We start from the raw sequence: 26,027 nt of genomic DNA, 5'->3' as shown, positions 1-26,027 counted from the left end.
ATCAATGGAAAAGACGAGTAAGATCACAAGCACAGTAAATGTTTTTCCCAGCAGAGTCCTCCCAAACCAGAGAGCAAGCTCTTACATGCCATATTCAAAGAGAAAGAATTGCTGGTGGACAAAAACGAACAGATTCCTCGCATCTGCAGAGAGCACCCTCCACATGGTGGGCATTGCCACAACGTTTTATTAACATATTATTTATGGAAATGTATGCAAAAACGAAATAACAGAAGCTATCCATATGCACTAAGCACCCGTGCTAATTTTAAAAGACAGCTCAGGAATAAAATAAATAAAAAGGTAGCATTTTATCTACCCTGTCACTTAGACGCCATGTAGCTCAGCTCTTGAGTTACAACAGATTGCAGGCTCCCAGATGTAACTCATCATGTTTGTTGGTGATAAAACAAGATTAGGAGAAAGAAGGGTTTGAATAAACCTTTCTGTGGGGAACACTGCCCAGGCCACTGTAGTTTCACCCCATTTTCATGCAGGGCACGTGGACCTTGTTAGCATTTCTTTTAATACTTCCAATTATGATCAAGAGGCAGGTAGGCCCCGCCGCATGAGTTAAAGAAAAGGTCTTTGTCAACCCCCTTTTTGTACTGAGGCAGTGAAATATATATACACACACGTCTCCAAACACTTTGCTCCCTTTCAAAGCGCAATGATTACCTCTTACAGATGCAATGACAAGAGGCGCCTTTGGCAATCCCACGGTCCCCTTCTCCTTCTGAGAGCTGGCAGAACAAGGGGGGAAGAAAAGCCCAGAAGCCTTTTTTTAGCCTCCTTATTTTTTCTTTGTCACATCATTAAGGGTTCAATGAATCTCCAATTAAATTTCCCTGGCTGCTGTCACCATTTTGATTGATAAGTGTCCTTGGATCAACCTCAGCAGGGCATGTTGTCGCACCAAGCCCCCCCTTTTCCCCTTGCCATCCAATATCAGCCCCTTGTCATCATTACCTCCACATGTCATTCATTTACCACAGAAACCATGTCACCAACTAATAGGGGCAATAGAAAAACATTTGTTACAAATAACGACAAACTGTAATAAATCAGGTTATGCCTGAGTTTGAAACTCTTGAAGAAACAGCATCTCTCCAGCATGCTTGCTTATAATTCACCCTCAAAAATATTTGTTTCTTGGCCATATATATGAAGCCCTTAACACACACACACATAAATATTCATTAATAGAAGGAATGAATAAGGCAGAATCTTGTGCAGATAAAGTTAAAATGCCTTTTACAGTTTGGGATTTTCTTCATTTTGAATCATAAAATGAATCTGAGCACCCCAACAGCTTCAAGTCCCTGATCCACTACTGATATTTAACTTACAGAAGATAGGAGTCTTCACTACTGACTATTGCCAGTGCTGGCTGCAGATCTTCTACTGAAACAGCTTTTCAACAGAAAGTTTGTCAAAAAAGAGTTTTTAAATTGATTTAAAATAACAAAGTTCCCTTTCTATTTTTGTAGAGTCTCAGGAAAGAACTTGGGCCACTTTGGGAAATTCATTGCAATGCTGAAAATCCTCATGGTGTGGGAAAACCTCACAGTGTTTGGCTCCAGTGCAAGGAGCATCACACACGGACTTCAGGTTACGTACGCATCCTCCCAGTGACCTGGCTGGGACAACAGCCAGGTTTTTGCCTCCTCTTTGTTCAGCACCTCATGCAGTACAGATCTGTCTGTGATGGACATGCTTAGTCCCTGCAGCGATTTATCCTATAAAAAGGCCTCTGTACTTCACACACCAAGGAGGTATCCCCAAGGACTGACACACAATCATTGCTGCAACCCTCTTTTTCCTTTTTTCATCTGATCACCACCAAAGCATGGAAATGCCACTAGGTGCCCGCTGATTGACAACCCAGCAGGGAAGATCTACCCTTCAGAATAAATTAGGAAAATCGAAATATCCTTGCTAAATTATTTGCAAATGAGAGCTAATTGCAAGCGTACTGCAACACTCCATCACCCCCACTCCAGCAACAGCTCTTGATACAGGATGAGGTTAGCACACCTTGCCCTGAAGCTGTAAAGAGCTGCAGCTTCCACTCGTACAAACACATTTCACCACCTGCTAGAGGTTTTGCCGACCACAGTAAGAGGTAGAGGTGCTGGTGCAATATGCAGGACAATTTTACTTAAAGCTCTAATCTGGTCCTTACCTCTAGTTTCGTTTCCAAAAGCTTCATCTATTCCAAGGGAGAGAGCAAACCTCACATGGCGGAAAGCTAATTTTTTCCTTAGGGGGATTTTAGAAGACAATTAAACAATTAAAAAGCATCATTGTTACTGATATCAAGAGGATTAATGCTCTTAAATCCTGGGGATCCTTGGTTCATCAGTCCAACAGCGCATACTTTTTCTACTAGTTTCTTCCTATCTGCTTATAACTGATTTTAGCTGGTGCACCCAGGAGCAGCAGAATGGTGGGTTCATGCAGGGCAGCTGCTGCTTGCCAAGCAGAGGATTCAGGTTTGCTAAGGCCACTCTGGAGCACCATAACACTGCAATTTGCACTGATTTATTATGCAATTAGCAGTGGGTGCAGCTCAATGTGTATGAGAGCCAACAGTGGCAAATCTCAGTGCTTAAAACTGACTTCATATTCAGGCACCTAAATAACCACCCTGGCTTTCTTCACCAATTTCAGTAAGAATTTTGTCTGAAAATGAAGATAACTCTCAGAGATTCTCAGTGCTGAAAATCTTCATCAAAGACCTCAAAGTTAGGAACCACAGTTTTAAATGGATGACTCTCACATAGCCTTGCTGCACTGGATGCTACACAGGCACAGGATGTGGACATATGGACTTAGCTTACTGTAAAGCCATGGCATAAATGCTTACTATGAAACATAAACACATCGACAAATTAGAGATGAGGGATTCCTGTGGGAAATCAAAGCCATATTGCAGCTATGCAAATCAGATGCACTCGGGGAATGTGTGTATTCAACACATAGGCATGGACCATGATAAACGCTAGACGCACAGGAAGCTGTGTGGATCATGTATGGCTCCCTCCCATACACAGACCATGCCATCAGGTGGCAAAACATGGGGTGAACATCTTGTGAATGACGAAGTGGTATCAACTGCCCTACTTCCTACTTTCTCTGCAATTTTCTTTTGTTCAGATGAAATCCCATGTTTGTGGCAAAACTCTCAGTTCCTGGGCCCCTCACAACGCAGATGAGAGAAATGACAAAGTCACCCACTGAGCTTCTACTGCATAGTTGTTTCAGTGGCTGCCGCTCATTCACTGGATAAAAAGAGGCAAGGCAAGTCAATTATTGCTTGGGGTTTTTTTTGGTTGGTTGGTTTTGGTCAGATGGCTTTTCCAACATCTCTGAGCAGTCCCCAGCTCTGACAGCCTATTGAATGTGCCCACAAGGCAGCTTCCCTTCCTTCTGCCACATGAACAGCAGGCCAATTCTAACTCTTCCATGCATTATTAAAAGCCTCAAATAATTTTGCAGGGTAGAATCACTCCCCCTTGTCTAGGAAGATTTCTCCCAGCCCATATAGAAACATATGTAAAACACAGGCACACAGAAAGGAAAAATAGAAGTTACCTTCTTACAGTTCTTACAGAAGAGCATCCAGAGACATAAAAAAAGATCCACTCACCAGTAACGATAGGACACAGTGCTACTTCTTCCATCACAGGGGAAAATACCTCATAATATGACTTTTTTTCCAGTATCTGTACCTTTATGTTTTTCCTCAGTAGCAAACTGAGAAGGTACGGAAGTACCAAGCTCCTAAGGGGGCCTAACTAGCAATCATAGAAATAAAAAAATAAAATCTAACAGCATGTTGCTTCCAGTGATACTTTTTGTAGGGGATGCCTTAACTGCAGCTATAAAACTATTAAAATGAGCTGAAGGGAAATGTCAGCCCAATGTTACACACTTTAAATAAGCCCCAGTCTGTCCACTGGATTGGACACTGGAGTCCTTTATTTTTAAGCCACCCATTTGACCTCATGAGGAAAAATTTAGTTAAAAATAAATCAACAGCTAAAAAAGCTGCAGTTTTTTTATATATATATTATTATTAATTAAAAATAACATTAAGCCTGAAGTCTGACTTTGGCAAGAGGGAGCAGCAAACACTTCCCTCCTCTGAAGCCAGACACCGCCTCACACTGACCTGCTCTGCACCCTTTGCAAGATGGCTGCACGCAGCACCGGGGTCAAGTGAGCTGAAATAAGGCAGAAAAATAAGGAGAAGCTCAGCTCCTGGAAGAGAAGTTCAGTATCTGGAGGAGAAGCTCAGCTCCTGGAGGATGCCTTCGGCCAAACTGCTAAAGGAGACCTGAACTCGCCAACTCCTGTGCCGCCATCTTGTGGGCGCCAAAGGTAGGTGTGGAGAGCTGGGGGTCGGCCTCTTCTCACAGAGAACTAGCGATAGGACGAGAGGGAACGGCCTCAAGTTGTGCCACGGGAGGTTTAGGTTGGAAATGGGGAGACATTTCTTCTTAGAAAGAGCAGTCAGGCACTGGGATGGGTTGCCCAGGGAGGTGGTGGAGTCACCATCCCGGTGGGTGTTCAAGGAAAGGTTGGATGTGGTGCTTGGGGACATGGTTTAGTGGGTGACATTGGTGGTAGGGTGATAGCTGGACCAGATGATCCTGGAGGTCTTTTCCAGCCTTAATGATTCTATTATTCTATTCTCTATGTGGCCTTTGTGAGGAGAGGAGACAGTTCTGGAAAGTTCCGGAAGGTTCCGGAAGGTTCCTCAACAGCCCCTCCACAGCATACAGCCTGTCAGCCATATTGGCACCACTGAGTGGGGAGTGGGAGGGGAAATAAAGAAAAAAAAATTGGAGATAAAGCCCTGCCAGCACCAAGGTGATGCAAAAAGGAAAAGGGTGAGGAAGTGCCCCTGGTGCCAGGGTAGAGATCCGCCCTGTAGCCCAGCAAGGCCTCACACCAGAGCTGAGGTGTATCTCCGGCAGCAATGGCAGCCTGTGGAGAAGACCCTACGGTGCATCAAGGATAAAGTGTGAGGAGGAAGGAGCAGCAGAGAGGTATTGTTATGGGATAACCACAACCCCCAGCCCCCATCCCTCTGCACCACTCCAGTCAGGGGGTAGGGGAGTCAGGAATGAAGAGCAGAGGGTGGAGGAAAGGTGTTTGAATGTTCTCATTGTTTCTCAGTATCCAAGTCTAATTTAATTGACAATGAATTAATTTTCCCCAACTGCAAGCAGTTTTGCCACTGATGGTAACTCATAAGTGATCTCCCTGTCTTTATCTTAACCCACAAGTGTTTTCGTCATCATTTCTCCCCCAGTTCTGTTGAGGAAGATAAAGGTTTCCACCAGGACCATCTTCTCCTCAGCCAGGGAGTAGGCTCGCTCAGAGGAAGGGACTGTATGTGATACCAGTGCCTCAACTGGTGCAAACTGGGAGCAGTCCCCAGAAATTCAGCAGCTCCCAAAGGGCTCCCGTTGATTTACACCAGCTGGGCACTCAGCATCCTACAGGATGATGTTAGATGGAAGTTACCAAATAAATCATTATTCTTCTCAGCAGTTGAGGAGTTGTCTCTCCTCCAATCTAAGATGAGCAGGAAAAGACAGTGCTAAATGCCTCTTTTTATTTTGATCCACTGTAATTGGGGTCAGGTCAGTGACCTTGTTTAGGCTGCAAGTCCTGGGCAATCAGGGGAGATGGAGAATTGCTCAATCAATCATGACATTGCCCAGCTCTATGATCTATAAATGCAATGAATAGTTCAGATGACAAAGAGTGTATTTTTTACACTCTTTTTTTTTTGCAGTTATTATTGGGTGGGCATCTCAGGCCAATAGATTTATTGCTGGGCAGTCAAAAGGATGGGAAGAAGAGACATGTTTTCTGGACTTGAGCATCAGCTCACCACAACATACATTTTAATCTCTCTTTCTATCAAACAGCAGCATTAAATCATTTGCCAATTGCCAGCCTCTCTCTGGGTGATTCCCTGGACTTGCAAGTCCAACACAGAGTGAGAAGAGACATCATTATGACCCCTGTAGCAAGCAGTGTTATAAATCACAGTTGCAAATAACTTTCTCACAAAGCTATGATCCCTAAGGCTCAACCTCTTTGCTGCTATTGCCCAGAGGCAGGTGTTGATGCTGGTTTCATCAAGGGTGGCCTCTGACACCCTCTCTTTGATGCCTTGGCAGAAATTTCAACCCTCCTGCCCTCTGCAAGCAGCCAAGCACGGTAATTCTTACAGGAACTTGAATTTTTGTTCCTAAATCACGGTGGCCATAGGTTATGAAAGGTATGTTGTAACTGGAGGTGCCATAGGCATCCCAAGGAAGTGTCTGTAAGCACCTAAATACATCTTAAAATCTGTCACTTCCTGGGCTTGCAATTTCATCTTATCCCTATGCTGCCTGCTAAATTCAGCCAAGTGCTCCCAAATGCACTTCATGCTCAGTTTCCCTTCATTTTGGTGCTTCCCCCTGTGGCAATGCGACTGCAGATGGAAACAGGGAAGTTTTTGTTCTCTCCCTTCCCAGGTCTCATCACACAGATGCTGTTGGTCCTCTCTCCACCCTACCAAGTGCTCCAACTGCAGCTTCATCACAGTTGCTATTCCTCGTTGGACTGTCTCTGCTACCCCAAGGTATTTCTGTCCTCAAGCCTCAAAATAACTGAAATTAACCAGTATCTTTGAGAGTTTGTAGAAAAAAAGTAATATAAAGATTATTTATGATGGCTAAGCAAACCTAAGTGACATGATAATTAGGTGTACAGCATCACCACTATCAAGACCAAATTTCAGCTTGGATGTTAAATATGTCTGATGAGCTTGGTTAGAAAAAAATGGAGGGTTAATTTATAAGTGAATAAAATATTTCAGGTATCTGCTATCAACTGACAATTAATAAATGTAAGGGGAAGCAAATCCAGAGACAGAATAGGAGTTGCTCAATTCAGCATAGCTCAGTTTTAGCTCTGGTGCCCCAAAAAATGGGGCACCAGACCTCAGTCAGCTTGAGACCGCTCAGATCATTGAGAGAAACCATCATGAACTACACAGAAATAATTAGTAATAGACTGCAAAAGACTTCTGAAAGTATTTTTGTAATATTTGTTTGAAAGGCAATTTTGCATTTCCTCCTCATATGTATTCTAAACTAAAGCTCAGCTTGAAAAACTCTGAGGGTAGAAGTCTATGAACAGCAAGCAGTGAACTTAGTACCCAGCTACGCTGCAGCTGCGCTAGAAAGTTTTAGTCTGAGTCATAACACAGTTGAGAGAGAAGCATACGGTTTTGCTCTAAAGTCTTAAGGCAAAAGGAGATGCACCACATCTCCCGAGGAACTCTTTTAACAGTTAATTCCCTCGTTGTTAAAATCTGACCCTTTGTTTTGTAGCCTTCAGCTTTCAGCCTTCAAAGCTCGTTGCACCCATGTGTGCTCCACTGAAGAGCTCTTTAGCTAAAGAAAACATGGCTATATTCAGGCTTTGATCAAATCACTTTTCAGTTTGCTCTTTGTAAAGCGAAACGGGCAGAGCTTCTGGGCAGCTCCCACATCTTTCATTTTGAAGGGCAATCATGGAAAATGCAAGATGTTATTCCAGGGGCAGCTTCATGGGGCTCAATACAGACCTTATCCTCCCAGCCCTGCCTCTTTAGAAAGGCCATCATACTTACACAGCAGTCTCTTTTACAGGATGATTAATCACACTAAAAGCAAGAAGCTGGGCATTCTTCCTTCACCACAAATGCCAGTTATACCCCAGCTCTTCATCTTGAATCATCCTGCAAAGTCAGGGCAGCTCACGCAATCGCAAGAAGGGGACTAACACCAACCAAAAAAAATTTAATGGTTATCCCTGTATGCATCCCAGTATGTGTACAGAAGGAAAAACATCAAAGACAGGAAAAAAAATCACATCAATATTTGGAAAAACAAAGCTAGCATATCAACACCAAAAAATGAAGTAAAACTTTCATCCCCAGGTGTTTGCCTTCCTGCAGTTTTCCACAGCCAAGGACTGGCTTGCACTGGTTTTAAGGTGCTCAGAAAATAAAGAATTGTTGAAGGCTGAAGTGCTTTTTAATGCTAAAGCAAGCAAGAACTTGCTGGTATGCTCAGTGTGCCCACATTGCTCCCTCCCTGCTGCACTGGTAGGCAAATAGATAGCAACACTAAGAAGAAGAGACCAAAGACAATTAAAAATATTAACATGCCCAATACAAAAAGCTCCACTCACTTTAAAGCTGCACTTCATTTCATCCCTGTTTTGAAATCTTAACCCTCTCATTCACTACTAGTTTGCTTCAAAAGTGACTAAAATAGAGTGTTTCCTCCTAGCTATGGGTAAGAAAAGTTACAGACTGGAACTGTTTGATGTCCATTTCACTGCAATAGGTGAGGAAAAGCACAGAAAAAAAAAAAGTAGATACATAGCTGTTACCATCATTAACACCATCCATCATCACCTGTGAGAGCTGATGGGTATATTTTCCTTATATAGGTGGATATACATAAATATAATATATATACACACAGATATACACACACAGACCTGGATATTACCCTCAGCAGAGTCCTCAGGACAGATCATATCTCTCTGCCCTGCAAACTACAGCACCACAGTCCCAACCCTCTGTGAGCTGCTGGCTGCCCTTGTACCCACCAGCACCCACGGGAGAAAGCAGATGCAAAGCAACCCACAGCTCCCAGCCCCTGTCGTCAGGCCCAGAGACTTTACTAGGGAAAAAATAATGGTTTCAATATAATATCCAGCTCCTCCAAGGAAAAGCCTCCTGTTTCATTCAACTCCCACGATGTCCCACAGCTGTGCCTTTGAATTAGACCCTTTTTCCATTGTTAAAGAGTTCTGACATTTTCTTTATTTAGCACTTGAGGTTTTACTTAAAAACACAAACCACCGAATTATAAATCCCAACCAGGAACGTGAGCCATCTGTGGATGCTTACAAAGTGCTACAGCTGGAGATACATTAGTGATGGAATATGGCACATGCAAATTCCTGCTTGGAAAATGTTTTGAAAATGCTCTTTTTTTTCCTACAGAGGAGGCAAGTGACTGATTGCTTCTGTTGTTTAGGTGCTTGAAGTGGAAACTGGGCGTTTCTGCTGTTTCCCCCTCATTCCTAGGTGCTAAGGCTACAAATACACAATAAAGATAAAGCATTCCATGAAGGGTCGAGAGCTTGGCACAAAATCCCTCTCCTCCCCTCGGCCCCCAGGCTAGGTATCAGGACTAGCAGCTGGCTGCATGTCTATGTCAAACTGTCCCAGATTTTATTTTTTTAATGATTTATTGTAGCAAAATGAAAGTCGATCTAAAAACACATGAATGAATCCAAGTTTAATCACACTTCTGCTACTGACCCCAACTTTTCTGCATTGAATCTTCAAAAACTAAGGTTCTGTCCATGTTTTGTCCTCATCCAAAACCAAACGTAGGCTCCTAAAGAGATCACCAGTTGGAATATAAACCACAAAACCATGATCCTGAAAAAATATCGCACAGATGTTGCCTACACACAGCTCACCAAAATTCATCAGGCACCACGCTAGGTTGATAGAAAGCTTCCAGGTGCTCCAAGCCTGCTCTGCACGCTGAAAAAAACAGTGCCAAGCCACCACGTTTCTGATCACACACAACCCTAGGAACATTCTCAAAACAAGTGGGTGTCTTACTCATTGCCCCTGGGCTTGTTTCAGGGCCTCCCATCTCACAGGATTTCATGCAAAACGTGGTAAGAGCTCAGAGGGCAAGACACAGGTACAGCCCTTGCCCTGTTGTGGTGGATCTGGGTGCCTCCACCGAGCACCCCCAACACCAGGGGAGAAGAGCACTAACCTTCCTTCCAAACAGAGCTGCTGTGCCACAAGAAGACAGCTTCAGTTGGGCAAGTAACCGGAAAGATCTTGTGTTCCTCCCTCAATCCAATAAATAAGCATATGCATTAAAAAATAATGCATGGTTGGACTGACCCTTTCCAGCTCATTGGCTGCGGAGAAGTATTTTGAAAATTACTTTGATACATACTTACCCAATGGACCAGAATGATTCGCTTTGGCACATGAATATACCTTATTAAAAGCTGCTTACACCCAGGTTACTCAACCCAGCCCTTTTTTTCACCTCTCCAGAGCACACATGAAATACAGCATTCATTATGTGTAGGTCTGGGGGACCCACTTCATTTCTCTCATCTCCTCCTAGAGGAAAGGGGGGTGCCTTAAAAAGAGGACGATAAAAATAGTGCCAATTAGCGCTGCAGATGCTATGAACTGGCAGAAGGAAGTGGGTTTGTAACTGGAGCCAGCCTAGGGTGGCAAAGGGAGCTGTGGGTGCAATTGGCCTTCTTCCTACCCTCTGTATAAAGCCGTCTGCAAAGAAAGCATCCAGCCCCCCAGGGTGCAGAGACCCCTTTGGCAACGTGGTCTGAAAAGGCTCGATTTTCAGCAGGAGGAGAAGAGATTTCCATTATCTTCATGCTCTGCGCCAGGTCAGCCCGCCCGCTCCGCGAGCCCGCAGCGCTTTCTGTGCCGGGGCCAAGCAGCACCCGAGCAGCCTCTGGGAGGAGAAGTGCCTTAATTGCCGGTAATGCAATAGCTCCACTTAGCACCCGCAAAGCGATTCAAAAATGGAAGCAAACACTTTCTGGCTACACATTTAGGGAGCAGCCGGCTGTGTTGGCATGTTACTCCATTACTTAACCACTGGGTCATGTATCTGTGACTACAGATGGCTTTTACATCCACACCTCTTAAGCAGCATCTGATACCATCACCCAACCCCGGCCCAAAGGGAGGAATGCATCCGTTCTGACCAGAAAGACTTTTCCTTTAAATTAAATACCATCTCAGCCAAGGCCTCAAAAGGTTTTCCTGTGGCTCCATTAGACCCATGGAAGCAGCCTTCCTCATTTCCAGCGCATGAAGAAGTGTTCAGCTGCAGCTCTGCCATGCAAAGGACAAGAAACAGCAAAACAAAACACAGCACAACAAACAAACTTTCCCCATCAATCTCTCAGTGGCACCCCAGGACACACACGCTCCGCTTCCTATGGAGTACTTCTAGCAATGTTTCTTAATGATTTTTTTTCTTGATCTCTCTTTTACCTGCGTGTTTTCTTCCAGGCATCTCCAGTGCACCTGTAACCTCTGAGGAAGGCTTCGAGAACATCCTCACGCAGGTATTTACACCATGAATCTGATATTAAGGTATTTACACCTTAATGCTGATAGGGCTCTAGCAGCACAGCCATTGGCTCCACAGGGAAGGCAATGTGGAAGGTCACCAAAAAGTGCTTTGGGCTACCGGAGCCAACACACCAGCAACGTCAGTGATAGTTACAGATTTAAAAGCAGATTGTTTTACATCAGTCCCACAGGGCATCAGCTTATCAAGTATCAATGTGAAAATATTCATGCTATGGATCCAGGCACTCTGTGGCCCAGGGAAGAAGCAGTACCACTCACAGACTCACGCTTGGCTTACTGTACTTACACAGGGTTCAGCAAATGCCTCGGTAAACACTTGTGGTCTCTCATCCTCAACTACATGCTAAGCATCTAAATACCTCAACTTTACCAGAACTACTCCCTTGCTTAAATATTTTGATGCCTGTGATAATATAGTCAATGATAGCTCACCTCACTGAAAAAATTTGGTCCCAAAATTAAAACCTGAGGCATTTCTTTATTTCTCAGCTTTCACCTTGTTCCCACACCCTTCCGTGAAACACGCCCTTCTCTCTTTCATCCAAAACTGCTTCCAAAGCTCAGGCACACACTTGCCAATAGAGCATCCACCTAAAGTGCACTTTTGCAGCAAACAAACTTATTGCCCGTGCTGCTTCACGTGAAGCTAGATGCCTCACCCCAGCAGTGCTGCTTCAGGAGTAAGGAAAGTTTTGCTTTCTTCACATAAAAACTGTCTCAGACCTCATTTGCTTGAAGAATCAAGCCTTCGCTTCTCCTTGGCTACCCTGCTACTTCTTATTAGTGTTAAGGATCTCCATGCTTCTAGAAAGAACCCTGAATAAACTTGGAAATGTAGTATTTAGCAGGAAGAAGAAGGAGCAAGGCTTCAACGCTCAGAGCAACATGAAAAATTGGTTCAAAGTCTTCATTCTGTGTCAGGACTGGAGAGCGGAAGGTTTCTTGGGTTTTATTTTTAAAGTTCCCTACCAAACAACAGTATTTTTTTTTTAGGTTTCTTTAAACCATGAAGTGGGCTACCTCTCACTTCAGTAACATATGCACCAAAGAGGAAAAGACTAAAAAGGATGCAGGGAAAAATAAAACCAGCCCATTTCAGAAAGCCCCCAAAAGAGAGGCAAAGAACAAATTAATCTCATTTTCTAACAAGAGCAGGAAGAGATGATTAGTGTAATGAAGGAGACAGAGAAAGAGGATTTTCAAAGGTGACAACTATACACCTTTCAGGGGCTTACCTGGCAGGACTGCCTGTGGAGCAAGTTAATCAACAGAAGAAAATTCACAGAAACTGAGCTCCCAGCCTCTCCCATAGCTGGGCACCAAACTCTTCTGAGTCTAAAGCTGCTGGTTTTAGAGGCTGGCTCCAGGCCTCTCCAAAACGAATCCTAATGAAACACAGGTGATGCTAGCTGGGTGGAGTTTTTAAGCCTGCTACTCCATTTCAGCCAGGCCATTTGTATCTGTTTTGGGTACTATTTCCCAGCACTGCAGGTGCACCAGTTCACAGTAAAGCATCAGGCAATAACAAAATTGACTCTGTTTAGAAGTTAATGTTTCTTACCATTCACCATGATTAGAGGTGTATTTAACCTGCCACCAGTGCTGGGGAACGCAGCATCGTAGCAGGAAATGCTGGTTGTTTTAAAACATTTTCTCTTGAAAATGTGTTCTTAAATCCATCAGTTGGAATAATGCTCCTTGCCAAAGGAGAAAAAAACACACCCCAGAAATGAAAGGAACAAAATGTGAATTCTATGGCAAAAAAAAAAAAAAAACAAAAAAACAACAACATTCAGGTTAACATTTTGAACCCAGACATTAGAAAATACAAGGTTATAGTTGCTATAGCGACTACAAATCAATTACTTTACACACAGCTATTACAATATTAAAGTAAACACGTCCGCAGTCAAAACTACTGCGTGGCCTCATGGGGGCTAAGTTAAAATTGTTGTGGAGCCCAGAGCATGGTGGTAATGTAAATGCATTATTACATGATTTTTTTTTTGCTTTGCATTTCAATCTGTTTAAGCCCCTCAGCACTGCAACACAGTTGAATGGGGGGAGTGGGATTTCTTGTCCCTAAAACTGTCCAATTTGGCCTTGCACAGGTCTAAATAACTACAGGGGACACGGGCAATGGCAACTGAGATGAGAAATGCCAGATTTTCGAGAACACTTTGACTTTCACCACATCATGCTACTCATGGTGAGTCTCTCTACATGGCCTTCAAGAGTTTTAAGTATCTGTTTGTGGATGATGAACACCTCCAAAAAGTCAGCTGCAAGGATGAGCGCTGCCTCTTTTGTAGTGTGCTTGTTATGAGATGCTGCTTACACAAAGCATGCTGCTTACAAGCTCCAAATCCATAGAAATATCCACTAAAAGTAACATATTTTCCTTTGGGTCCTAATGGCTCTTAAAAGCTGATTCCTACCCACGTTAAAAGAAGGATATCACTACAACTGCATGCTGTGTTAGAGCTCTAGCCCGTTTTTCACTTGGTAAGTGTCCTCTGGGGAGGGCAGCAAACAAAAATCCAAATTTCGGAGCTACGTCCATGCAGCTCAGTCCAGATGTGACACTTTGGACTTGCTGGGGGGGGGCGGGGGGGAGTAAATTCAGACCCATCCATGTAACTTAATCATTTGTGACAACATTCAGAAAGTCTGAGAGCTTATTGATTTGTTTTATAATCATATTGTACATCCTTAAGAGCTGAACAAGTGCCTGATTTAAATGATTGGCTGGATTTTTTTCCCCAGTTCATTTTACCAAAGGCCAATAGCACTTGCATATCACCATTAACACACATGCAGTTCATGTTTGGGCTTTCAGGTCTTCCACTGTTAGAGACAAAAGGCAAAGCAAACGGGATGATGTCTGACATTTCACCAGACCTGCTTTTTTCTTATTTTTAAAATTGTTTCAATTTTTAAAAATGTTATTTTTCCTGCCTACTAAGAGGCAACGATCCCATTTGCTTCTGCCTTCACCCGTTTTGCATTACCCTTTGCATTCTTTCTGTGCATCTCCTTCTCCAGCATTGTCTACAAGTGGGAAAAATGGGCTGGAGGTGGCAGGGAAAATGGTGGTGGCCAGTATTGCCACCCAGCCCTCAGCCCTGGCTTGCTAGGGGGATCGCCCAGGAGCCAGGTAGGTGGGTTCTCCAGCAAAAGGCTGGCCTGTTTTCCAGCAAAACCTAATTTATATGAGGACATGTGGTTTCAGTCAAGACAAATGAGCATTTTCCCAGGCAGAAAGAAAAAAACAAAAGATGTTTAACTGGAAAATTCACAACCAGCCTTAGTGTTAAAATAAATATGATACTCTTCTCATTGTGGATCCACAATCTGTTTGCTTTTGCAAGCACAACTGTTTTCCCACCTATTTTCCCTTATATTCTCTCACATTCGTGTTTATCAGTTACGCACAGAAATAAAACTGTTTTATGGTGAATACCCTCATTAATGTGTTTTAAACACTGTTGACTTTAAAATGATCCACTCCAAAGCCCTAAAGGCATTTTCAAGATTAAAAGTACCATTCCCCTTTTAGCACTATGTGAAAGCACCAGGTAGAAGGCAGAGATAGGGGAAAGCCATTTCCAAAGCTGAAAGGGATTCAGAAGATTTAGCTACAGCCTATCCAGCTTAAAATAAAGTTACAGCCCTGTCCTTTCCAATGGCTCATGTCTCTGACAGCAAATGTCATTAAAGCAATACAGAGAGGCATTGCTACTTGTTCTGAATTGCTGAAACTTGACGACTGAGAAAATAACGCCAGCTAATGCAGCCCTCCAGGGCCAAATCCTTTAGTGGATTTTTTCTGTTTGGGCAGGGCATACTGCTAAGGGGAAGTGGTGCAAAAGGAAGAGGTGTCTCTGGGTACTGCGTGCACATCTTGATGGCATCGTCAAAATTGAGACTGCCTTGGCTCTGAGGATTCAGGTCATTTTCCAAAGGGGTTGAATGATGCTTTAAATCAAGTGACCAGAATGCACCAGAGTGATCTCCTACCTCATTCACCTGTGGAGAGCTTTAAACCTACTTCTGCACATACACACACTCAAACCGCTTTTGCTTTCAAGTTCAGCTTTGCTCTTACTGAAAAAAATAAAAGGCAAATTATTCATTTATATGTCAGACCACACGAGGTGACTTCCATGCCTCGCCTAGACTTGCTGCATAAAAGCCTCCCTTCTCCTTGTGTTTGCAGAAGGAAACCAGCTTGAGGCCCTATCCACAAGCTGGGGAATGCTTCAGCGTCCTTGTAACTCACCTGCTCTTCTCTATAGTGCAGTAATACTGCATTTTTGGCACTCCCTGGACAGTGCCTTCTGATTTTACCCCTGAGCCCATGCGGGTGGGATGCAGAATCATCCCCGGGACCTGAATCTGAGCTGTCTGTTCCTACGGCTTCTTCCTGCTCCCGGTCCGTGGTGCCCGACACGCGTCTTCAGAGCAATAACGAAGCTGTCAGCTGCAACCAGCCTTAGTGGATTACCCATATACATTTTGTTCCTGTAAAGCCTCTATTAAGGATGCCATTCTGTGATACATATTTAAGTCAGTATCTCTGCACCACGGTTGCCTGCGTGAAAGAAACCGAGAAACTATTACTGTGAAATTGCCTGCAGCTCTTGAGCACAGGAGGTAGCAACTGGCTAATAGTTTCTTAGACAGCCCTGGCAGATGTGTCAGGTTGCTTCGCAACTGCGCACCTCGTGGGAGAGCCACGCACACAAAGCTCCCCCCTCCTAGTGTCCCCAGCTGTAATTAATCCATAGCATCATTTCTATAGTGTCAGCAGCACCATATGGGCCAGGCACTATTTTGCAGGACTAACCAAAGAGGAGGAAGGTTGCAATTATGTGCCTGATTATTCTCCAGGGCAGCCATCAGCTGTTTTATGGAAGGCAGGAGAGACGGAGAAGGGTGGAATGCCATAGATGTGGCCAAGAGGAGGAGGATGACGAGTTGAAGATGAAACAGCTGGATAAACCTACCTCTCACCTTCTCTACTGCCACTGTCTTATGTGACACTTCTTCCAGGCTTGCCTACACTGTAAAACCACAAAAGCAGCTTCAAAGAAAGACGTATCACATCTATTCTATATCACATCTATTCGGCCTTAACCTCGCCTAGTTGTGCACCATATGGGATGCCTTGAGTGAACATTTAAGGAAAGTGCCTGGACATATTTCTTCGGTACCAACATAACAGCCTCCTCTTCCTGAGGCGTATAAAGAGCTCCGGGGAGTTCCCAATCGGAGCTGAGTGCCCAGCTCCCCACTGGTATTTATACAGTATAGCACGTTATGAACCTTTACAGTTCTAGATTTGGGTACAAAATGCTTTTAATTGTCTTTGAAAGCCCTACCCTAGAAAGACAGAAGCATTTTTAGCACAGAACAGCCTCTCTAACCCTTTATTAAAATCATTCTGTGGGCAATGCTATTATTCACCAATTATCTACTTAATTTATACGTCTATATTATATGCATAATCAGATTACACATAAGCTGATTTACCCAAGGAGACAACTGAGAAAGATTAAACGTTGCATTTTGCTGCTGGCATTGCGAAACCCCCTCCAGCACCCTGAAGGAGAGGCCGGGCGGTCCTCGTGCTCCCCAAAGTGCCCCAAGGGCAGGCAGACGTTGCGACTGCCGTGCCTCGGTGCTCTGGGCAATGCAGGGCAGCCACCCCAAGGCTCCAGGAAAAAACTCTGCCAAACCGAAAGACCGAGAACTTCTTCCTTCCCTCTCCCAGCCACGCAAAACTTGAAGTTTAACCAGGAACACTTCGTCATCGATTCAAAGCAGGGAGAAAGAGTTTATGCTTAAAAAATAATAGCAACTGCTTGTATTTGACTATGCCTTATAAAGACAGCTGAAATAAAGCAGTTATGATCTCTGTGACAGTCACTACTGCTAATGCCTATCATAAAAGCCAGTAAGGAGGCAGATATGTTGATTTATCATGCATAGCTGCTCCCATATATCTACTTTCTAATAAAAATCTGTGGAATTATTGCTTGCACTGAGCTTCATGCACCCATATTTGTATTGCTAACCTCTCCTGGAAGATTTCAAAGCTTTATTTATGGGAGGCTTTTATCTACCCCTAGGAAAAGCGCTCACAATGGGAGTGTGCCAGCCCCCACGACTCGAGCCCGTTAGACTACAGATTTATACCACCCAAATTCCTCAGTGGAGAAACACGATCGTTTCTGAGCTCTCGATTAAGGCACGACTGCCGATAAAGCTCATGATTGCTGTCACTGAGGATACTGGTGACCTGGGACTTTTGTACAAGTCCTGTGTAAGTCCTCCAGCACTGTCCCTTTGGGCAGGCCCATGCCTACCACCGAAGATCAAGCTCTCCTTCTAAAGCTCTTAAGATTTGTTTCACAGCTGTTTGTTGCCTTTTTTTTTTTTCCTCCAACACATCACTTTCTTACTTTCTTTTTAATCTTGTCATATACAGATTTTATTTATTTTTTTAGATTGTAGATTTTTTTAAAGCTTTTATTATGTACACACAGCATGTGCTGAGAGGAACGATGCATTATTTTGAGCCAAACTCTCTTAACTAAACTCTTCTGGATGTCGTTGGTTCCTATCTTTTCTCTAGCATTCTACCAGGGTTGAGAACCAAAGAGGTGCAGTGAGTGCCATACTTCAGAGCTACAAGGTTGTGAGATGAAAAAGGCTGATACTTTGGAGAAAAACAAACAAACAAACAAACAAACAGTATTTCCCATGCAAGGCCTGAGGACGGAGGTGAATGCAGCAAGAAGCAAATTCCTGTTTCCAGCAGCAGTTTGGAGCTGCATCCACCCTGTTGTGCCCCACAGACCCCAAACACGTACTGAGAGCACCTCGCCTCGGATATATCCATCCTTGGCTGACATATTGTCACGCCTCTGACTCTGATCATGAGGAGGGCTCAGCATCAAGCATAGTTTCTTTCGGGACAAATATCCCAAACCAGAGCTCTCTCTGGAAATATTTCTACATGGGGGTTCTTTCACAGATTTGGGACACCATGTCCCATGTACGTTTTTGCAAAATCCCTGCAAACAATCGTGCAATACATGCTTCTGTGTGCACAGCACTGAAGGGGATATGTGAAGGGCAACATGCTCAATACATGGCATGATTTAGGGGGAGGATTCATTTAGCACTCAACACTCTTCTTCTAAACGGCAGGATTTCTGCTTTAGAGTCACCTTCCAAAAATTAACTGTGGCTCCGCTTCCTACCTCAAAACCAAACTGCATTCCCACTGTATTTGCTCCATCTCAGTCAAAAAGCAGAGATCAGTGTTAGTTAGGGATTAAACACAACTCCGACAAAAAAAGTAATTAGCATTGGCTAATTAATCAGACATCCTGCATGAGTGGATTCTCTAAACCAACAGCGAGGACAGCCCATGGGAAAGCAGTGCCCAGTGTGCATGTCGTACTCCCAGAAATTTGGGTGAAGATTGAATTCTCATCTCTCTCCCCTGAAGAAAACAAACAAACAAAAAAAAATAACACGGAAAGTCATAAAATAAGAATAACTTTATTCCACTTCAGCTGTCCAAACCAAAATGAAAAACATTTCAAATTTGTTTTTGTTTTTTTTTGTGCATTTCTCAAAAACTGCTGTATATGGAAAGAACTACCAACAGTTTCTCCCAAATTTTCATTTTTGATTAAATCTCTTTTTGATGCGCTCGAGGATGAAACGTATCAAGTCAAGGAAATAACTGTGTGAGCAATTTCCAAGAATAATCAAGATTTACAATGACCTTTTATTCTAGGCAAGCAAAGGCATGCAGTGTGATGGATACAGAAAAAAATTACTGAGAAACAAGAAAATTTGCATCTCGTACCAGCAGCAGCAAAGGGGGCAATGAAATGTGCTCGCTTTACACAGAGGGCTGCAGTGCCATGTCATCACAGATAAATGAAGGGCTTGTATTAAAAATGCATAATTTAATCAAGAGGAAAAACTGCTAATCAGATGGAAATATGCAGACCTGATATTGATTTTTTAATATTAGTGTTATTAAATCCTGCTATAATTTCTTACAGAATCACCCAAATGTAAATTAATATAAGGAGAAACAGTTAACCAAATTACAGGCGCAGATCAAACACTCCTGCTTGTTCATGAGCGTCCCACCGACTTGTGGTATTAGCAGTGGCATAAAAGGCTTAGTATGAAACACGACGAGCACTGATCAAATGGTTTCCCCCCACTCAGAGCAGCTCAAAACCAGCCCTGATGCAGATCTTGGCATGACCCAGGCCGTGGCCACAGGGCTGCCAGCTCCACTCAAGCCAGCCCACGCCACCAGGACCAGGAACTCACTCGCTGCACGTAAGGAGCTTCCAGAATTAATACCTGCCCTCAGAAACCAGGTGGGCCAAGCAGCTGTGCAGAAAGGGACCACCACTTGCCAAGCGAAACAGCCCCGTGGGGTTAACGCTAGGAAAAGACCCCAAGTCCCTGCTCTCATTTGAGCCTTTCTGATGTGGCAAACCTCAGCGGAGAGAGATGTGCTTGCCTTGAAACTCTGCCAAGGAACTTGAGTCTCACATTACAGAGAAGCCTGTTTCAGTCTGCTCGAATTATAGCAAGAAAGTAACTCCGCAGCACCGTTCTTCCAGAAAATGAAGAATTATTAATATTGACTCAGGTTATAACAGTGCCCGGAGGCCCTGGCCCCACTGTTTCAAGCAGCATAGAAACACCAAAAAAAAAAAATACGTGTATTCCTTTTTTTTTTCCCCTTGTCAATTAGAGCACAATCGCTGTAGAGCAGATACTATTTGCTTCCATTTGTACAGCACCTCGTGCCACACGGTCCTCATCTTTCAGGCAGCAGGGAAGCGAGAGGAATTAAACAGCACGTGCGGCTGGTAACGTACAAAATTACTCATTTTGCAAAAAGAGCTGGCCACTCTTTTAGACAAAAAGCTGATGTCACTCACACTCCCTACTTCTTTTTCATTTTATGGTATTTAAGGGTGTTTGTGGCGCTGCTCACATGAGGAAATAAATAAAGCCAAGCCAGATTCCCCCTGCCTCCTTTCTCTCCCTGTTCCCAGCAGCCGGTGCCTCCCTCTGATCACACGTCCCGCACGAGTGTCGCACCACAGCACCACGCGTGCAGCCAGCGGCAGCAGCAGAGAACGGCCAGGGAGCTGTTGTAGCCTCCCTGCTGTGTTACACCAGCGTTAATGAGGAGTAAATAATAATAATGAGTCAGCTTTCTGCAGTTTATAGCAAGGTATTCAATACTCGCTGCAGTCACTGGCGGCACAGAGTAGGTTTCCAGAGGCCCCTACCCGGCAAACGTTGCAATCCTGCAAACTCCATGTTGTAGAAGAGCAGCTCAATGGTGAACACCTCAAAGCACCCATCCTGCTGAGCACCAGGATTAGGAACTCCTTTGCAGATTGCAGATGAATGAAGCTGGAGCGAACGCTCGCCCTCATGGGTTGCAGCCTGTCTCACGCAGCGTGTGCCTGTGCCTGACAGCACCTTTCTAACCGGAGAAATCCTGCAGCAGAGCCCTGCTGGTTTGCAAGGTGGGTTTGGGAGTTGGCAGATGCAGAAAAATCCTCAGTGGTTTGTGGGTGCCCTGGCTAAAAGGGTTGTATGAAGCCAAGGCACCGCATGTGCCCTGCACTTCTTACCCAGGACCCACTTCTGCTTCCTACCACAGCGGCACATCCTCCAAAAATCAAAAGGAGAAACCCAAATACCTCTAAAAGCAAGTTTCCCCCAGTCCTCGGGGAAATCCCCCAGGTTTAGGAAAAGCAACCAGAGCACAGCGTGGCAGCAGGGAGGGTTGCACATCTGCACTGCTCGCATCAGACCCCTGCCAAGCATCGACAGACCCCTAAATGACCTCCCAGTATTGAGCGGTGCCTTCATCACACTGTAAACATCTCTGGGACTAATCGAGATGTTAGGCAGAGTTATTCCTTGCTGATTTGGGCCAGAGAGCACGGGGCAGTTCCCAGGCTAACAAGCACGGTCCCAAACTGCTTCTGCTGCCTGTGACAAAGAGCTGGCACAACTACCTTTGGATTTGAGGACTTCTGCTGTCCTCACCCTCCTCATCGTGCAACTGAGAGAGAACCTGAGGAGCTGGGAGGCGGAGGCACCCAGACAGACTGACGGCAGCGTGGACAGGCCTCTGCCCCTCTTGGATGCTGTTGGCTTGGATGAATGCTGTTCAGGGTGATCCCCAGAGACATGGAGAAGCTGAAGCCATAGCATTGCCTGAAACTCATAAAAGACCAAAGCACTGGAATCACCGTCCTGTTTCCAGTGCCTTTTTGCTGTCCCCTTTGTTCTATGGCAGCTGTTACGGGTAACCAGGAATTGAAAACGTGGAAGGAATATGCAAGAGCAAATCAAGAAGACAGTTCTTTGACTCCTTGAAGGTTTGGGGAACCAAATACTGGGAAGAAGTATTAGCAATTGAATTCCACTTCATTAGAGGGCAAACCATTTCTGAAAGAAGAAATTCTCATCAAGACAGAAGTACAACAGTTGAGCAACAGGTCTGGAAGGGAAAAAAAATGACGGGGCTTTCTGCTTAAAGCTTTGCAGCAGTCTTCTCTGGCGCTTTATTGGCCTCTAGTGGAAAACAGGAGCTATGTCTCCTGATCGCAGAACTTCATTTACAGAGCACAGGGGAAAAAATACCACTCCCCATACGGAGTTTGTATATATACTTGATGGAGGAATCAATGCAAGCAACTAAAAAGGACAGCCAGTCTGCCTAGCTACACACAGGCTTGGTATTGCAAACATTCAGGGAAGACATTGAGTTAAACATTAGATCTTTTCTACGTGTGTGACTTGCCATTTAGGCGTGCTTTTTAACTGCCTGCCATAATAGAGTCAAATACAATTTCACCTGCAGAGGCACTACGGTTGGCAATGTTTGTGCTGGAAACGGAGCCACTGAATGTGCTGCGCTGAAATTTAACTCTTCTGGCACTCTGAGCGCAGCAGCTTGGCTATGAATTAGACCCTGAAACAGGGAGTTCAGCCACTGTCTTCGGTAAACACAGGCTCTCGAGATGAAAATGTGCCTGTATAGAGCAGACTGATTGTGATAAGCGCTACCTAGGTATAAATTTGGTGATTCGAAACCCATTGCTCTGGTTTCTATGGATATAAACAAGAAGACAAGTCTCCTCGATCAATTAAAAACACAGATAATAACCCAAAGAAAGCAGTAAGCAGGATCACAGGCACGAGCCTCTGGAAAGGTGTCAGTAGAGGGTGGGCAGCGGGCTTGGTACAGAGACCTGATTAACACGAAAACTGTCAAAACTAGGAAAAACTTGCTAAAACATCACAGCTTAAGAACAGCATTTTCCATATATTTTGGTTGTTTTTTGCTTGTGCCTTTGCTTGTTTCCAGCACCCATTTCACCACCCTTTATGCTAGCCAGGGGTATAGGGGCACGCCACTAGAAGCTTCTTTGGAGGCCAAGCTACCAAAACCAAACCAAACCCTATGCTAAAACAGCACGGTACGCAGAGTGAGAGTATGTGAACTACCTAGCAAGTCTGAAGAAATATTTCTGAAAGCCAAGCTCAGTCTTCTGACTTCCTTGTTCTGATCAAATCATTTGCATTCCCCATTTACCTTCAAGGAGAGGGAGGAAGAGACATCCACCAACCACCAAAAGCCATATTCTTGATATTTTTTGCCAGTTCAGAAGTGTTCCTACTGCTCACACCCTGCATGAACATGAGGGAGAGAGGGAAATGTAACCAGCAGCAGGGAAACTCTAAGCAGTAAATACCAGGCTACATCTTGCTCAAGTTCCCTTGGCTCTGGGCTGGTCCAAGTGCCTTTTTCCCGCATCATTTAATAGAAAGTAACCTAAAGCAACCTGATTTTCATGCCATAAGTTTAAAATAATCAGGCATGGGACTTCAAGCTTTTGAATCCTCCAGGCTGGCTGAACTCCTCTCTGTAAATCCGATAAATTAGTTAAATTAGTTATATTATGTTCATTTCCTTTATGAGAGGGAAAAAAAAAAAAAAAAAAAAAAAAAAAAAGAGAGAGAAAGAAAACAAGAAAGAGAAAGAAAGAAACAATCCATTTGAGCTGGAAAAGTCTTCTCCCTGCCTCTTGCACAGACTGGGATCTCAGGAAAAGCCCTAGAAAGCAGGTATGATGGCAGCAGGACCAGCAGGTGGTGGAGCTTCACCAGGCTGAGGCAGCACTAGAGGTTGTTGCAGCACAGGAAAGCTTTCCCTCGTGCCCAGAGAGACAGATGGAGAGTTTTCCACACCCTGCCCTTTGGCTTTCCTTGCACACAAAATATAACTCACTCCACAGTTAATTTCTCAGGCTGCAAACTATTTGGCCCTGGTTTGATGTATATTTTTTCAGTTAAGCATATGTGTGTGTGTGGATAATACCCTGCTCAGAACAGAAGAGGGGAAAAAAAATCACACGATCCTTAACAGACGAGTTTAAACTGCTTATCTGCAGAGGAGTAAGTCTTATTTTAGTAACAGCTGAATCACATAAGAAAGCAGTCACAGTTGTACACCAGCAGACCCCAGAGCAGCGTAACTAATTTGCTTCCTACAGGAGAGAAGGATCCTCGTACCTTGAGGTACTGAAAATACACAAGGGACTGGCATGGTAAAACCAATCCTGAGCTGCCAAAGGCATGCAATAAATGTAATAACCTCTTCTGTCACCGCCAGACAATGTAGATGGAGCTCCGGCTGCGAGCTTTTGCCTTTGCACCCACCACATTTCAAAGCACAAAGGAGCACAAAAGCTTGGCGTTGGCTCAGTGATACCAGAGCATCAGTTTTGTGAATCACGGCACACTGCATGCAAATCATGCATGTGCCATGCCTGTGACCGAGCTACAACATCACCACCAGGAGGAACTCCTCTCAGCGCTAGGATTTACCAGGCGAATGTGCTGCCCTCTTCAACGTGAAAAGGGTTCAGGGCGAGCAGTCAAGGTAGTTGGTCACTGCCACGTCCAAGGCACAAGGGGGTCTCAATATAACCTTAAAACACTGCCCTACTGCCTGTGCAGTGCTGCTCAAGGTGTGTTACTGATAAAAAGGGGGATCATTTCCCTTGATGTCCATAGAAGCATTCCAGGTGGTTCATGCATACATTGGTTTGTGTTTTGTTGTTGTTCATTTGTTTGTTTTTGCATTAAGATAAAAAAAATAAGTTGAATTTTCCTACATGCAGAGAAATTCACCTTCGTGTCTCCTGTTACGCCCTACGAATCACCCACTTGACCTGTTTATCATGTCTTAACATTGAAGCACATCTGTGATCACTGGGGGAACTGGAAAACCCCTGAGCTGAACTGAACCACTGCTTCCCCTCGCTCCTCTACCCCCAGAAGAGCCAATACAGGGATAAAATGCAGACTCATTGCTTCCTAAAATTTAATACTGGGTCAACGTGTAAAGGTTACTGGAACTGCCCTCCTGTGAAATTATGAACGAATCTGACTGACATATGAAGGGCTGACATAAGTTCTGCTTCTTTCAAGTAAAGACAGGTAAAAGAAAAAGGTGTATTAAGAAACTTCCTGCTTATCAAAACATGGTGTGTTGTATAAGCGCTCAGCGCTTTGTTTCTGTCCAAGGCATTGATTTAATTAAAAAGAAAATGCCACGGAGCATTCTAGATGAAGGCTTCTCCACTCCAACTTAAAACGCTGTGGCAAAGAAAAGCAGTAACAATTCCTTATGTCAGACCACAGGCACAGGAGAGCACGACCCTGACTGAATGCTCAAGGTGAGGGAAGAGAGTGCTGAGCTCCATTTCCTGCTCGGGGAATCCGCAAAGCAACCTGAGCAGCAGCTCTCCAGGACGAAGCAGTTGCAGGCCCTCCGTGCAAACGCAGCACCATCACCCTCCTGCTTGGCACAGCACAGGGCGCTATGTGCACGCGTACCCAGGGACGCAGAAGGGCAGCGTGCAGCCCTAGCAATGGGAAGGGGGTCTTAACCAAAGGGGTTCTTAATTGAAAGCCCGATTCTCCATTGCTTTAATTGTAAATGCGAGCTGGAATTGAGACAGGGCTTTGTGAACCACCGTCCTCAACAAGGCTCTTGCTGTCACCCAGCGATGCCTGAGTATGGCTGAAGGGAACAAACGCTATAAGGAGAGTTTATAAAACCTTTCAGGACTGGAAAATCCCTCTTGCTCTCCTCTCTGTAGCACTGTATACCTCAGTATGCTGTCATTCTCAGCACAGGTCGCTGTTGCTCAGGGATGCATTTATTCTCACCCTCCCACCTTTGATTTTATTCCTTCGTTGCCAGAATAATTTTAAGATTTAAATGCCAGACAACTCTACAACACTTAGCTTATAAAAAAGTGAGTTCAGCTGAGGCAAAGGTACCTAAAAATAACAACAAAACCCCACACTAAGTACCCAGCACTGTGCATGGCGTACTTGAGCCCAACTGGGATTTTAAATGATTCCTAGAGAGACCTACTTTTATCACCAACAGTAAAGATTTTTGAGAAAATGAGCGAGTTGCTGCGGAATTAATAATAGATCTATGCAGATTGATATTCCCAGGACATAAAGAGAAAGGAAAAAAAATACTAAAATCTGATGCTCCTGGCAAATGAAAAACTAATGGACTGTATTTTCCCCAAGGGATGGGAGGTGCTTCCATTTTATTTTGTGCTGATAACTATGCCAGACCTGCTGTAACAGGTAACACACAGGGAGCGCCATCTCC

The 26,027-nt window shown here is 44.3% G+C and overlaps 1 long non-coding RNA gene across 1 annotated transcript; it reads left to right on the top strand.

Annotated features, from left to right (window-relative positions):
- The first annotated feature begins 4,767 nt into the window (after positions 1–4,767).
- LOC311436846 lies at positions 4,768–14,702 on the top strand. The gene is made up of 4 exons (XR_014693121.1): positions 4,768–5,057; positions 6,546–6,652; positions 11,159–11,214; positions 13,354–14,702. It is a non-coding gene; the product is annotated as an uncharacterized lncRNA (long non-coding RNA).
- The last annotated feature ends 11,325 nt before the right edge of the window (positions 14,703–26,027 follow it).

This window comes from Aythya ferina, assembly GCF_964211825.1.
Source record: "Aythya ferina genome assembly, chromosome: 4".
Classification (NCBI taxonomy): domain Eukaryota; kingdom Metazoa; phylum Chordata; class Aves; order Anseriformes; family Anatidae; genus Aythya; species Aythya ferina.
This window is presented reverse-complemented; position numbering and strand designations above follow the sequence as displayed.